This window comes from Harpia harpyja, chromosome 8 (genome assembly GCF_026419915.1).
Source record: "Harpia harpyja isolate bHarHar1 chromosome 8, bHarHar1 primary haplotype, whole genome shotgun sequence".
NCBI lineage: Eukaryota > Metazoa > Chordata > Aves > Accipitriformes > Accipitridae > Harpia > Harpia harpyja.
Window position 1 is genome coordinate 2,886,237 of NC_068947.1, and position 15,892 is coordinate 2,902,128.

General features: G+C 41.2%; 1 long non-coding RNA gene across 4 annotated transcripts in view; it reads right to left on the reverse strand.

Moving 5' to 3' along the window:
- The window catches only part of LOC128145177 (uncharacterized), a 30,832-nt gene that overhangs the window by 12,249 nt on the left and 2,691 nt on the right, over window positions 1-15,892 (reverse strand). For 3 of the 4 annotated variants that reach the window (XR_008236372.1, XR_008236371.1, XR_008236374.1), the window contains exons 3-4: window positions 7,698-9,662; window positions 3,073-3,364 (exon numbers count right to left, since the gene is read on the reverse strand). This is a non-coding gene — a long non-coding RNA (uncharacterized LOC128145177). Of the gene's footprint in view, window positions 1-1,328; window positions 1,523-3,072; window positions 3,365-7,697; window positions 9,663-15,892 lie in introns of those variants that run through there. The other variant, XR_008236373.1, reaches the window with a different exon arrangement.

The window sequence follows — 15,892 nt, forward strand, 5'->3', positions numbered from 1 at the left end:
GCAAATATTAGCTATGATCTTGAACTATAAAGTATCTGGAAAAGGCTATAGAAGGGAATGATGGGGGGGGGGCGGGGGGAGTTTGGAATGAGATGAGGAAAAAGGTGTAAAACCATCTTTGCTTAGCTGGCCTGAACCACACTTCTTAGGAGAAAACATAATGCAATAAACTTACTGTAGGGTGCTAATACTTTCATCCATTTAGGTTTTACTTCTTCGTTTGTACTAACGTACATAGTTCTAGGTATTTTAGATACTAGAGTAGCAAGTCATGTTACTTTCCATATTTTTTTATACAAAGTACTGTGTTTATTTTCAAAGCCTGGTTTCTGTTGTATTTCATATCTTCAAGGGCATTCTAAAGGTAAATACCGTTTCACTCATCAAAATGGACCTTGGTGAAGCAGCTTGAGTTTTGTTCCTGATTCTGCATTGTATTTTGTGTTCCCTTATTCCATCTACATTCCTGTACTCAGTTTCTCCATTTGTAAAGTACTTCTACCTCGCGTGGTGTTGAGAGTAAATACGCTAATTTTTGTATACTGCTCCTCCTTCTTAAAAGAAAGGGAGTCGGCTGTAGTTCTTCCTGATTCTCGTAGCACTTCACCAGTATAGTCTTCAATGTGTGTTTCAAAGACTGCATCTTCTGTGCTTTGGAAGCTCATTTTTGTAATTTTAGGAACTTGGATAAACTTACGTCTTACCTAGTTTGGGATCATGAGGGTGAGCACAGAAGAGAAAGTAAGCTACCGCAGAGTGCTAGGATGACGCCACCACCAGGGTGAAATCTAGTCCAAAGAGTTCTTTTGAAATGCACTGAATGTGTGGGTTTAATGATAAAGAAATGCTGAAATGCTTCTGAGAAATTGGTTAAGCACCCATAGGCTTTTTTTAGGCATCCAGATATTTTGGAGATTGGGGCTTAATCTCTTGATCTGCAATTTAAAAAATAAGTGCCATAATCGTTCCAAAACATGTCATGTACTCCTTCACTTGGGTAGGTAATAAATGTGAAGTACTAGTATTGTCTTAGTGCTAGGATTAGTAGCCATAGGTTGTTACTTAATTTAGGTCTAAAACATGATTTGATACTGCTGTGGTTGATACCAGATTAGGTAGGTGTATGTTATCAGTAACATTAAGAAATGCTTTATGAAAGTGTCTTGTTCCCTCTGAAATGTTAAGTAATGTTTTGTTTTTCTGATGGCACATACAGGAACTGGTGGGAACTAGAGAGAGAATAGAGGCAATGAAGTGCCAGGGTAGCAAATTTTGCTTCTGGCCCGTTCTTGTATCAGCCTGCTTTCACGGTGGCTCTTCCAGGCTGGGCTAGGTTTTTTTAGCAGCTGCAGCCCTCTCCCAAGGCAGTTTCTTGTATTTTTCAAGTGTTCGCCACTTCCTTCTGACGGTGGGCTTAGGTTCCTTATTTGTGCACGTTTGCTGTGTCGTGCAGAAAAGAGTCGCTTAAGAGTGGGACGGTTGTTACGGAATAGTGTGTCTGGCCCAAAGTCTATTCCTGATCCTTCCCAAGAGAAGAAGGGAGGTTAGGAGCATGTATAGGTAGTGTGAGGTGTCAGCTATGATTTACGTATGACATCAACAGTGTGCTATATATCCTATCACACCAGGTAGGGGCTGGGGGACAGATAACATGCCAAGTTCTTTTTTTACTGCCAAGATGTTACATTTCCTCTAACTGGAAAGCTTTGACTCTGCTGGCATGAGTGAAGAATAATGGGAACATTTTGAGACTTCGATGAACACGTGAAGCACATGACTCTGCAGCATTGGAGAGTCAAGTATGAACAGTGTAAGTGTAAATAAATTAAGTGCTGATGTGTCTGTGTCCACCCACTCTGCATTCACTGAATTGTGATGCTGAGATTCAGATGAATGATGAGAGAAAAAAATACCATGTAAAACTAAGGAAGTTGAAAATTACTTCAATTTTCTTGGCCAGGATGAAAATAGTAACAGATGACTTGTGAGCACTCTGATTTGTTTCAGAGTGATTTTTTTTTTTTTTTTTTTAATTTTTTTTACCCTTCATTGGTCAGATTTAGCTCCCTGAATGTAGGTGTGCAGTTGCATTTCAAAGGGCTTGGCTAGCCAGGGCACACGTGTGAAATGAGCAGCTGTCACACTTGCCGCATTCTGGAGCGGTAGCTGGATAGAGCAGGGCATCTCGCATGGCACCAGTACCGACACCGAGGTAACTGACTCTCTTCCAGTTGTCTGTCCGATCTTGGTAATTGGTTTTAGGAGGGCACTAGTATAGCGGTACCTCTTTACTGTGGGGAGGAAAGTGTATTACCTCAACAAATACTTTGCAAAAGACTTCTGGTATCTAAGAAACCTACCAGACCAGTGTAAATTAACTACTACCTGGTTTGGGTTTGGTTTGTTTTGATTGACCTGTGATTGGTTTTGTATTAAAACTAGCAAGAGATGCTGGCTGGCTGTCATTCCAGGGAGTTTTTGCTGGTTTGCTCAAATTAAACAAGCTACTTAAGAAACCGAGTTCTCCATTATGTTTATCTGTATCACAAATACTGTACTGCCCTGTTAAAATTCAGATTGGTTACCTAGTTTAAGGAATTAGATTTTAAGGAAGCAATGGTGGACAAAACTGGAAGTAGTTCTTCACTTCAGCTTTTTGTAAATGCCAGTGGGGTGACTGCTGCTTCACTTGATTTTATGCATGGAAATGAGGTTATTCTTAAGAAAAGTGGATGCAAGTTTCCTGTTGTTTCTGATGGAACTGAAGTCAAGTTTAAAACTGAATAGAAACTAGAGGAGGAAGGAGTGGTTGCTCTCCAAGGTGTGTGTGCAACCCATGACCTAGAGTAGCTCTCCACCACTACGCTGTATATCTGAGCCTTCATGGCTAGTGATTATCTTCAGTGAAAAAACTGCTTTTGAACAGTCCTCTGGGGTTCTGGTTTGGGTTTGGTTTTTTTTTTTTTAGTGTTTCTGCTTCCCATCCAGGTAAGTGTGAAAACCTTATTAATGGAGCAAAACATTTTTTAAGAGAGCAGAAACGCCCTATTCCCGCTATCAAGGGTCACATACCTCATTCACAGCGAGGACTCGCACCTCTTCCACATCAGCGTAGAATGCTGAAGTCCTCGTCACTCAGGGTACCACGGGTGGATTTGAATCCTCTGTATGTACGCTCTTCACAGCATGAGACTTGCAACAACTGTCAGGATACTATGGGGATTTGGAGGGCCAGTGTTCAGAACTGTGATTGTAGTTAACTCCAGGTGGAAACTCAACTTACTCCAAAGTGGAATAATACCCACAGGAGAGCTTGTTCGGTTTATTCCTCTTTTCTCCCTACCCTTTCTCCCACCAGTTCTCTCTGCGAAAATGAAAGGTAAAAGTGATCCCTTTACTGCCCATCCCTATTTGTACAGAAGATCTCATTGTCTTATAGACTAGCATTGAGTTACTAACAGTGACCAAAGACATAGAAGTGTCTCCCCAGTGCCCTGTTCCAAGTTCTCTTCCATTCAGATCTTGCTGCGTAACAGAGAAGAAAATCACCTGCTACTTTAAATTTGCCATAAAGAAAAATGTAGGAAAAATGCATTTACTGGAATCTTTAAAATGAAGGTCAGTCACCTTTGTAACTTCTGTAGAAGCATGAACCTGCTAAAATAGGGAAATGTCAGATTAATGGCAGCGGTGGTCATACAGCTGCTTTAAAGGAGCAGAAGCCTGGGTTGCTGTTGAAGCTTAGACCTATCCTGCTCCTGGGTGCTTGCTCCCCATACTTGTTGTTTCAGCTCTAATGCTTGTACAGATGTGCAGTGAATTGGATGAGGGAACAGGTTTGAAAAACTTGGTTGTTTTTTTTTATTTTTTTTAGAAATGAAAGGAGAGATGTAGATGAGAGACAGTCTTTTCTGTTGGCAGCTTGGATTTAAAATGAAATTTCTGTCATAAGGTTTCAGGTGACGGGGAATATAGGAAATTCTGTTTTGCTTTCCCCAGGTAGAAAATAACCTTTATGTTTTCTCAGATACCTAATGTAACTTAAGACTTTATATGTATGACTTTGCACTCTATCTCCATTAAACTAATACTATATCCCAGCCTGTGTGCATGTATCAGTTCTATAGATCTATTAATTCACGCTGATAACGCAGTTTGAGCCAGCATAACTGTAATATTGCAATTCCAAGCAGTAAAAATGCAAGTGAATGATGGATGAAATAAACCCAAAACATCTCTAGTTTTCCTTCCCCCAAATTCTGGCAGTTTCCCCTGCTTCATTATTTTTAGGAGTTATTCTGAGCTGATTAAAGAAAGGAGGCACAGCTGAGAATATGGGTGTGGTATCTGCATTTTGGTTGGGTGTATAATGAGGAGGGTTGTATGAAGAGAGCATTTCCCAGAGTTGCGGTGCTGCTGCTGCTAACACCTTAGGTTGGCTTTCAAAGCCCTGGTTTCACGAAAATGTAGAGAGAAAGAGTCATTATCTTAATTTCATAGTGAAGTTTTCTCTAAGGCATTAGTACATATATACTTACGCTACTTATACTGTTGCATATAAATAACACTACCTCTCTAGAAAAAGATCAGTGAATGGCTGTGCAGAAACTAGAGTAATTCTGTGATGCAGGAAAGAAATAAAGCTAAGAGCTTGTACTTCTGCATGATGGTTACTGAGGCTCATCGTATGAAGAAACAGCTATAGAACACTGAGAAAAATACAAAGTCTCCAAAGGATGGGTAGACTTAGACTCAGCAAAAATGTAGGATGATGTTTTATTTTGTTGCATTGTGTATCTTAAAAAGAAGAGGTGTTTTAGGAAAAGTTGATTTGTATTCATACCTATAAAGGCAAAAAGACATTGCTTCTTCAACCACCTTGGCTCTAACATGCAGGCCTAGTTCCTAAAAGTAAAAGTTTAAGTTCTACATAATCACCAGAGCCCTGTGGTTATATACTGATGTATAAAGTTTGTTGTTGCAGGAGTTAAATATACATAATGGTGGAGCAGGTAACTATTCAGGTGACAAAACGGTTTCACAGATAATTTTTCAGAGTGCTCTCCCAATGTCTCACAGGGAACTCCTTTAAACTAGCCAAAATACAATGCAGTGGAGGAAAAAACGAGGGTGATTAGCGGTTCTGCTAGTTCAACGGTTGTTACGTTAGCTTCTGTCTCGCTCTCTTTTCCTGGTTGAGGCACCGAGTGGTTTTGAACAGTGTAACAGGGAAGGAGGTTTGACCTCTCATACAGTATTTTGTATTGGCTCAAGTTGAACTAAAGCATTGTTAAAGGATACAATGCTGACTGAAGACATTGCTGTGCCAGGCTGCATTACTTCAATATTTAAGAAGGCAGCATGATGTAATACATCATGCTTCTTCAATACAAATAAGTAGATATCTTGTGCAATGGTGCACAGCTAAGGCGCTGTGTTGGAAATTATTTCTGAGACTTCAGTGTGCATTTGGGAAATGCCATTTCCAGCCAAATCTCAGATTTTGTTCTGGAGGGGTGAAGCATGAATTTTCAATTAACATCTTTGCTGATTTTGTTCTAGTATATACAAAATCCAAAAGCATTTTAAAATTATGTTTTTGTTACATTAGTTCTGTAGCCCTTTCAAAAGTTCCTTCTAGCTCACTGCTGGAAAAGAAGTTTCTGCTGTTTTTCCATGAGCCGTTCTGGGTCACTTCTTGCTGCAAGGCCAGGGCTAAACATTGACAAAGCTTCAAACAGCTGCCCTGCCTTCAATAACAACAGCAGCATTGCACAAGCTGCTGGTTTCCAGACCCTGTCACCTCCTGACCATACGATGGTGCTTGTGCATGCACGATACATTCAGTTGCCTTTTTACTGCAATCCCCACTCGCTGCGTACACTACTTGTCATTCATCAGTTCTTCCATTGCCATAATTCTTTTGGCACAGTTGGCTTCATAGCTGATGTTCATTTACCATCATGCTAAAATGACGAATGCGCTCTGGCTTTGTGTTGCTACTCTTGTTGCTGTAAAGCTACCTCTATATGTGCATATCTAATTTCCAGTACGACTCCAGTCCATCCTACTGGCATAGCAGAAGTGCTTGTTTCACGCCTTTCCAGACTAAACCCAGGTAGAATAAACAATTTTACAGAGGCTTTGGTATATGGTAAATAACATACCGGCTGTGACAGTCAAAAACTGTATGTAAGTGTTACAAGTACATAAACAAGTTCTCCTCCTTTCTTACCTTGAAAGGATTAAAACCAAAACAAAAACCCAAACAAACAAGTCTCCTGACATGGGCACTGTGCAACGAAGAAGGAATAGGCAAGAGACTTCTGGTGCCAAGGAACAGGCATCTTGCTGAAGGAATTACCCCAAATATTCAAATAAATATATATTCTTCAATGTCTTTTATAAAATACAAGGAACCAGAACACCACATTCAAGCATGGATGAAAACCGTTGAAATACTTTAGTTGAAATAATGTTTATATGATATTTAGTTGCATTGAGGAAGGCTTCATTAAGAAATTGCAGGGTATGCATTTATAAAACACCAACTTTTCAGTTCAAGCAGTTGCTTTCTAAAACCTAGTATATCTTTTTTTAATATTTCAGTACATTTGCAAAAAAAGATTCACAAATTAAGTCTCATGTACCACAATCCTAAGGATTCTAACGAATCAGGGCACCAGCTCTTCTTTGTTGCCTCTCTGTGGACATTTGTAAAGAAATCTAATGTACGAGACAGGATTCATTATGTTATTTAGAAAGCCTCTCCCCCTGCCAAACATTACACAATTCTATGTCTAGTTATTTCAGTTTATTTAGTTTATGATGAAGATCCGAAAAGCATTTTCTCCTGCAAATGTGCCTTAAGGTTCTCTGATTCATTTTTCTTCCTGTTTTTGCTTATCCTCTATTTGACTATGTAATCTACTATGAATCTCAAAATATTTCATTTGCAACATAGTCCTAACTATTACACATACAGAATTAAGTTGCAGCTTTTGCAGGTTTTCAGTAAAGAAGCATTTTTTACCTTGGTGAGTTAGCACTGGGCGTACAGAAGGACGCTTTTTCTTTTGTACTTTTTCCTGGCTACAACCAAAATGCTGCTGATAACATAAAGTTTAGCAACAAGTATTTTTCTTTAAATTGTCTCCCATTTATTCCTTTGGCAGTAATTGTATACAACTTAATCCTTTATAAATCTGACGTGGAGCCACACTTTTCACCAAAAAAAGCTATGAGAGCATAATTAGTCCTTCCACAGCGATCGCAAGCATTCCCGTATTCTCCATATGGTTTTGGTTTCTTGCCTAGTTGTCCGGTAACACGCGTGTTAAACGTGCTGAGCCAGCGAACGCCGGGACAGCCCTGCAAACCATGTACCTGTACGCTTTAGGCACACAAATCGTCCTGTTAACACCAGTGGGACCATTATGCACTTAAAGGTAAGTTTGTGCTTTAAGTGTTTTGGAAACTGTGATCTGAAATGATTTCCATTTTCCTGAAGGTCTAATTCTTCCTTTACGTTACTGGCTACTTCACGCTGTTGCAATTCTACCGATTTGAATGTTCATGCTGGGAATCTACTTTTGCAGTTAAAACTTCACATTTGTCTCTGAAAGGATTTTGAGCTTTATGGGAAGGTGTCTCTTTTGACATGTAATGTCACAGAAAAGTGGATTCTCAGTACTTACCTGTGCAACTTGGCAGCGTACGGAGTGCTGAAAAGCTGCTTCATGTATAAGCAGTTCACAACCTCCTATCAATTAAAGTAGAGTGCAGATTCCGCACCTCAAGTCAGGTGAGGACAGGGAGAGACGAGGGGCTTCTTCAGAGAACCCTTGACTTTTAGAAGTTTAATTTGTGCTTTGCTTCTTCCTTTTGCTCCATTCAATTGGAGTCCTGTTGGTCCAATCCTATATGATGTGTTTTTATGTAAAGATGAGAAAAGAAGCTGCTCATGTCTGTGCCAGAGGAACTCAGTTTTCAGTTTTACATAGGATCTTTCACCAAAGGGTTTCAAAGTAGCCTTGTAGCTCACCCAGAGCACCATTAATGTAGCTACGGAAGAGTTTTGCTGGAGAGAGGGCAAATAACACAGCTTTGAATCGAAAAATACAACCCTAAAAATCAGTGTTGTCTTTACTGTTACTCTAGCACAAATTCTGTTTCTATTAAAGTCTCACTGAAAAGAGGGTTTGTCCCACAGTGTAATGGTTTGTTTTGTAATGCCCTGCTGTCTTGTTAAACTATTTATTGGAGAAACAGGGAGGGGCTGGTGCAGTCCTATTTCAAAATGCAATGCTTATGTAGTCACTGAAGTAGATAGCCCTCAGGGCCATCTACAACTTTATCAGCCAAAAAGAGAAAAGAGAAATACCTTTTAACTCTTTGAATCCTCTCTAGCCTTTCTTTTTCAAGATCTGTCAGTGCTGACTTCCAGCAACATATCGGGTTGAATATTTACTAGTCCTTTTACCTTTATTACATGTACTCGCCAACAACTCTGGAGGCGATATCTTTGATTCATGGACAAATAAGGCAAATGAAATGTGAGCTTAGAGAGTTATAAGGTAAATCTTGGATTTTTTTTTTTTGTTACCTTTCTCCCCCTAAGCCAATGAGAGTTTAAACTAAGAGGATGTTATTTGAAATGGTAGAATAAATAATTAACCTCCCTACCCAATTAAAAATTCCTTTAAGCTTGCACAGCACTTAATAAGGAAGCGCTAGAAATAAAATTGCCTGTGAAACCCTACCTTTAACAAGTAAGTATTTAGAAGTCTACTGAATATTTGTAAACCAAGATATTTCAAAGACTTTTATGCAGCCAAATAACTTGGCAGCTCCCCAGAGGATGCCAGGGCCCCCTGCTCAACACAAGGACCATCCTGCTGTTTAAATGTAAATTTTTTTTCTTTAACTTTTCAATTTAAAAAACCCTTCATTTTGGTTTTGTTTTGTTTGGTTTTTTTATAGCAAGGGCAAATAATCTGCATTTTGATCTCAGGCAGCTGAAAAAACTGTGTCTGGAATCTTCCCAAAAAAATTCAGTTTGAGGCCAACACCCCTTATGGAAAATTTCAGACTCGTGCAAGCTGGCAAAAGTTTTATGAGCAACTAAAAACCTGTATAATGCAAAATGTCAGCTTCAAAATAAGTGACACTACGCTGCGCACTGCTAATATAAAAATCTCAAAAAGGGGAACCAACCAACCTTGTGGTTGGTGTCTACCACAGGTCGCCCGATCGAGGGGAGCCCGCTGACGAAGCCTTCTCACTCCAGCGACAGGAGGCATCGCACTCGCCGGCTCTCATCCTGCTGGGGGACTTCAACCCCCCCGACATCTCCTGTAAAAGCAGCACGGCGAGCTGTAGGCAATCCAGGAGACTCCCGGAGCGCGTGGAGGATAACTTCTTAAGCCAGGTAATAGACAGCCCTACCAGAGGGGATGCGATACTGGGACCTGATGGTCACCAACGCAAGTGAGCTAATCGGTGACGTCAAGATTGGAGGCAGCAGTGATCACGCACTGGTGGAGTTCGCAGTCCTAAGGGATACGGGTCAGGCGATTCTGCCCCTCTGCTCCGATCGGGTGAGACCCCCCCTGCAGTTCTGCGTCCAGCTCTGGGGTCCTCAGCACAGGAGAGACATGGACCTGTTGGAGCGGGTCCACAGCAGGGACATGAAAATGATCAGAGGGAGGAACACCTCTCCTGTAGGAAAGGCTGAGAGAGTTGGGGTTGTTCAGCCTGGAGAAGAGAAGGCTCCGGGGAGACCTTACAGCAGCCTGCCAGTACTTAAAGGGGGCTTATAAGAAAGACAGGGACAGACTTTTTAGCAGGGCCTGTTGTGATAGGACAAGGGGTAATGGTTTTAAACTAAAAGAGGGTAGATTTAGACTAGATATAAGGAAGAAACTTTTTACTATGAGGGTGGGGAAACACTGGAACAGGTCTCCCAGAGAGGTGGTCGATGCCCCATCCCTGGAAACATTCCAGGTCAGGTTGGACGGGGCTCTGAGCAACCTGATCGAGTTGAAGATGTCCCTGCTCGTGGCAGGGGGGTTGGACTAGATGACATTTAAAGGTCCCTTCCAACCCAAACCATTCTATGATCCTAAATAGAGAGGTTATCCGAGAGAGATACACAGCTGTAGAAATTTCATATTGGCCTTACAACACTTTCACCAATTTAAACTTATTAGGTCAGTTCAAACCTATGGACTTTGTATACCACCACCATAAGGCCATATATACCTGGACTCTCTTCTGATCTTTCTCTACAACTATCTTGTGTAGCACAGCACAGGCAGGCCAAACACGAGCCTATTTTGTGTACTAATACATGACTGTTCAGGTCAATCTTTGTTTCATTACTTCACTCATTGCAACCAGTTTCATCATCAAAAGAAAGTATTTCTTACAGCTTCGTTCATCTTCCTTGGCACTCAAGCCTTTGGCTCCCAAGCATTTTGGCTGCCTGTATGCACAGGCAGTTCAGTAAGCATCGCAACTTTGGTTGTCTAAATTTGTCCTAAATTTGGAGACTGATAAGACAGTCAAATTCAACCACGCTGCTAAACAAAACAGGAGGGTATTTCTGGTCGTAGAGGCGATTATCGAGCTGTACCACGGGGTGGCTCAGTATCCCTGAGCGCGTATGGCACTTTTGCTCCGTGGGTTGAAGCGAGTTGGTGGCTTTGCACTGCATGTGTTGATATGAGCTGTCACGTGCCCGTCTCGGTGGCCCAGCCATTTGTTCTGACAAACATCAGCCCAGATGTACCCGAAACCCAGGCACTGCGGCAGCCTGGGCACCTTTCCAGCCCAGGTTGGGCTTTCCAAGCCTCGTTTCCCAGAAATTATGTGAAGCTTCCCCGCCAACACCAAGCCAGTTCTCTCTTCGAGTCTCTCAGGGAGCATCCCGAAGATCAGCGGCGATTGGGAAAGTGCAGATGGATGGGTCAAAGGCCTTTCGCAGCCTCTAAGGGGAGGGTGATGGGCAGCACACCAAGCCGCAGCGTTCAGCTGCTGCTCGAGCTCCGTGGTGAGGATCCTGCCTCGTGGGAGCAGGTCATGCAGCAAAATCCAGGAGGACTGCTAGTTGCTGAAGCTAGGGGATGCAGCAGGTTAACTGTCCTGGAGTTCTGTGCCGATTTTATCCTGTCTTTAATGAGGCAGGTAACTAACAGAGCCACCTGGAGAACAGGAAAGCCTCTACTTGTGAGCAGCTTGTGACCAATTCAGTGCCTGACAAAGTTAAACCATTTGAACCGTGCCTTGGGAGAGGAATGCTCGGTTATAAAGCACTTGTCCTTTGGTGCCTATGGATCACATACGCGTAGTGAGATCTGGGCATTTTACAGGCTTGTGATCTCCTACCCACAAAAAAGATTAATCGTATATAACTCTCATTCCCCTGTCCAGCAGGAATGCTGAGCCCTAACATCGCTTCGCACCTTGGAGAACCTTGTGTCCTTTTTGTCTGACTACACCTGCCCTATGCTGTGATTTCACTGAATTTGATGATGTTGGTTCCTTGGCCATAATGTGATTCAACGCTTCACACTGTGGATAAAGCATCCTGTCAATTCCCGATGACTTGAGCTGCCTTTGCTTTTCTGTAGGTGGTTTCAAAGGACTTTACTTAATCCATTGAGATTTTGTGCATGGCCACATGCCTCTGTCACAGCAGGCAGCAATAACCAGCACTGCTTTGGGAGGTTCCAACTGCTCTCTTGCCAGGATTTTTGCCCCAACTGAAAGGATTTAAAGAAACCCCTTTTCAGACCCATTTTGGGCACAGTGGCTGGGATCAAATAATCTCTGATGCATTTCCTTCTGTGGGTCACAGCCCATTTTTCACTGCATGTTTCCAGGTCCTGCATGGAAACCCTTGAGACCATCTAGCCTGGGACATTTTTGGTGAAGGACTAAGTGTTTGCCAGGAGGCAATGAAGGGCTGGCGATGGCAACCTGGTGGCAATATTTTCTTGTGGCGGCCATAGAAAGACCCTTTCCTAAAGCAGTCAGCGAAGAAAAACAGGAATAGGGCCTCAGTCTGCCAGTAAAAGGCTTGGCAATATTTAGAAATATCAATCCTCTAATATCTGAGACCAGAGAGAGGGGAGAAACAGGCACTGCTGGCTGAGTGCAAGCACCCAAGCATGGACACTGGAGGACTCTACAGAATTAAGTGTCTCCACAGGTTTGTATTAGATAATTACATTAGTTTAACTTACAAACGCAAATTAACATCTGGACAATTCTTTAGTAATTCTGATCAGCCCTATGGAGACTACAAAAAGGGACAAGAAGATTTTACTGTCTACTACACAGCAACTAGGCCTGGGCATGTCTTGACAGAGCAAAAGGAATGATGTGAAACTATTCTTAAATAGAAAACATCAGCATACTAAAAAAATATGACTTCAAGAAATTACGTTCTTCTAGATACCTGTACTTCCTTCCCCTTCTGAATTGCCACAGATGGCCTAATATGAATCTCTCTATGGTATAAGCCGTTAAATTTCACTCACTCCTTTGTGAACCACAGGACTTTGACTCGGGCAAAAATGCCAGAAAGCCATCCAGTTTTGAGCTGAAGGCATCAAGATGGGGAGAACCCATCCTGTCCCCTATGTTTCATTGGTGGTTGATCACCTTTTACCATTTAGAAAGTCAAGTCTAAGTTTTTAAATTGAATGCATCTTGTTTAAACTTCTGGCTATCGACTTCAGTTACGTCCTTCTCTAGACTAAAGTGACTTCCCATTACCAGGAAAGCACTATATAATTCATGTATCTCTATTTTCTTGTTCCTATTGTTATTAAACAGCTAAAGACCTTTTAAGCCTCCAAATCCTTTTACGATTCTTTGTGGCCTCTCCAGTTTTTGGTCTATTTAAAAAAGCGGATCCAGCAGATATAAACCCACCTTATTTCTACTATCTACTCCGCTGTTAGCATCCCTAAACAGCACTAGCCTTTTCTGTCCCACGTGTATAGCAGACTCTTTTTGAGGTGTCTTGTGATTGTGTCCCTTTAATCTTTTCTAAACCGTCTGCTTTCCAGGAATCAGTAATATCTTCTAGGTACATGATTTGCATTCTTTAATCCTAGATACATAATCCTGCGTTTTGGACACATTAAGACAGAACTTCAATTGAAGTGGTTTCATTTACAGAGTAATCCAGTCTGTGTGATTGTTCTGCATTATTGTCTTTTCCTCATCATCTGTACTTACTCACTCCAGCATCTTTGTCACAGCCACAAATAAAATCAGTGGCAATACTATGATGACTTCTAGACTGCGATGGAAGTGTTGGGCCGTAACTAAGGCTCCACCTCTGTGAACAATCCAACTGTTTTGTAATGTTACTTATTTCTTCGGATCCGTCAGTCCACCAGCTTTTAAGCCATTTAGCATATTAAAGTGAGACTCGCTGCTGTGTAGTATGAAGCACATTACCAAAGTCTACTCCACCTACACCATTAATTTTGTGCTAAAGCTTCTCACCTACTCAAGTAATGAAGCTCGGTGTGTTTGCCAAGATCTTTTTCTCCTTGAGCCACACTTACTGGTATTAGTTATATTCTTTTCCTTTTATTCTTTAATAAAGAAATCTTGTGTTTTCTTTTCCATTATTTTGCTGAGGACTGACATGATGGGCTGGCTTACTAGTACCTGACTCATCCTGCTCAGACAAATGGGAACTGGCCCTGATACCACTCCTTCTGAAAAGGCTCAAACCTTTTCAGATTTATTATTGTAAATGGACCAGCCACCTCCTCTGCTGACAAAGGCAGGCAGGAGTGTATTTTGAGGCACGTACCACTCTACGTTCTCGCTATACTTGTACTTCTCACTAGGCTTTTTCTACTGATTGCTGTCAAGAAACAGCTTATGAGGTCTAGCAGACTTTCGGTCTGACAGCCTTTCCTTTGCTATGTTTACTTTTAAGACTCCAGGGTTATCTGGACCTGCAGATCAATATCAATAGATATTGATAGTATCAATAGAATGACCGCTTATCCCTCGTACTTCCTTCACTTTGGAACGTATTTTTACAAGGTTTCCTTTTCGGTGTAACTGCCCCAAATACACTATGCATGAAAAAATGCTCCTAGTACAGTTGTAGCTTATACTACAAACCACCACTTTAGTTGAGATGCTCTATGCAACACTCCTTTCTTCCTGAGTAAATTAATTCTAATAAAGGAACTGACCTTGCTGGCAAACCTATCCCAGCAAAAGTCCACAATTTAAACCTTGCAGAGTTGCTTGTAGACTGAAAACTGCTTTATTTAACCTTCATGAACTACAAACACATTTTGCTGGTTTTGTCACACAGAAAACAGAAACACATACTCCACCACCGTTTTTCCATCTACCGATAGAAATATGCATTTTCTAAAACACTAAAAAGCTCTTTGTCCTCGACAATCCTTGTCAGGGGCAGTTTTAGTGGCGATGATACAAGCTGTATGAAAACAAGAATACTAAATACTCGGGTGTTTGGGTTCTTTTGAAATCCTCATTTGTTTCAAATGCATGCAGCCTTTGATACGTATCATGGGTTGCTTGGATGAATAGCTGAGATGTTACTAGTAGAGGTAATTCATTTTTCCTGGACATCACAAATGGTTTAGTGGACAATAGTATTACAAGCACTGCCTCAGAATCACATGTGCAAGTTTTCTCGTGTAGTTAGTTTCAAAGGTGGACCACAGACAGCTAAAACGAAAAGATGTTTTTTCCAACTCTTCCTTACAGTAAGTCAGCAGCTACTACAGTTACAAAGTAAACCTTTTTACCACTGTTACGAACAACCTCAATCCTCCTTAGTCATTCCTTTTTAATCAAATGATTGCAGGTAAATATTGGTGCATGCGCAATATTATTAACAACTAAACCAGAAAAAGTTATGGAGGACTTTAGATCCTTGGACAAGACGACGGTAATTCTTTTTTATAGACAAGTTTCAAACAGAAGCTGGAAGATAGAAAAAGTATTCGTAGAATTTCCATTAAAATATATTAACAGAAGACTATTCTGGGAGAAATTAGAACAACCCCCACACACACTTTCTTTCCTACCCAGCCTCTAATTTCCCTCTATCACTGCGGCTGCATAGGAAAACCATGAACGGATCACTTCAGCAGGTTCAGTATGTTTACTGTGCATTGAAGTGACCTTGATTCAACTCAAGATGACCACTCATCACTAGCTGATGGGTTCATCAAGGTTGAAAAAATTGCTACTGTTAAAGGAAACATGATAATGTAACTGGATGATAAAATAACTCAATTTCATTGTAGATCAGGAAGCAAACACATCTTTACCTAAAGGCCTTCAAACCAGTCAACACAAAGCTGACGACCCTCAATTTAGCATCTTATAACCTAGGGTTGTTATTAATTGAGGAGCCAGAGCTTGAGAAATCTAGCAGTGTTACTCAGCACACTGGTGTTTGCTAAGCATGTTGCCAATAGCTGGGAAGGGACCTAAATAAGACACAAGATAAACAGGAAGGCACTGTGACTGAAAATGGCTCTTTCTTTACTGATTTTTACAATTTATTCACAGGTAAATTATCAGCAGTGAGATGTGTGCAAACATTATCGGCCATACTGACTTACAGCCATACCAATTTTTCATGACTTGAAGGACATGCTAACTCTTTTTAAGATTGCCTAGATAGAACCTGATCGTAACCTTGTTAACAGCCAACGTGATCATTAAGTGTCCAAGTAAGAAATTACCAGCATGTACCTTCAGAACTAACTCTGTGACTGCTAAGTACGAGTATAATTTTAAGAGGACATTCAGCAAAAGCCACCAGCCTCGTTTGCTTTTGTGAGGGCAAAGTCAGATATAGCATGGT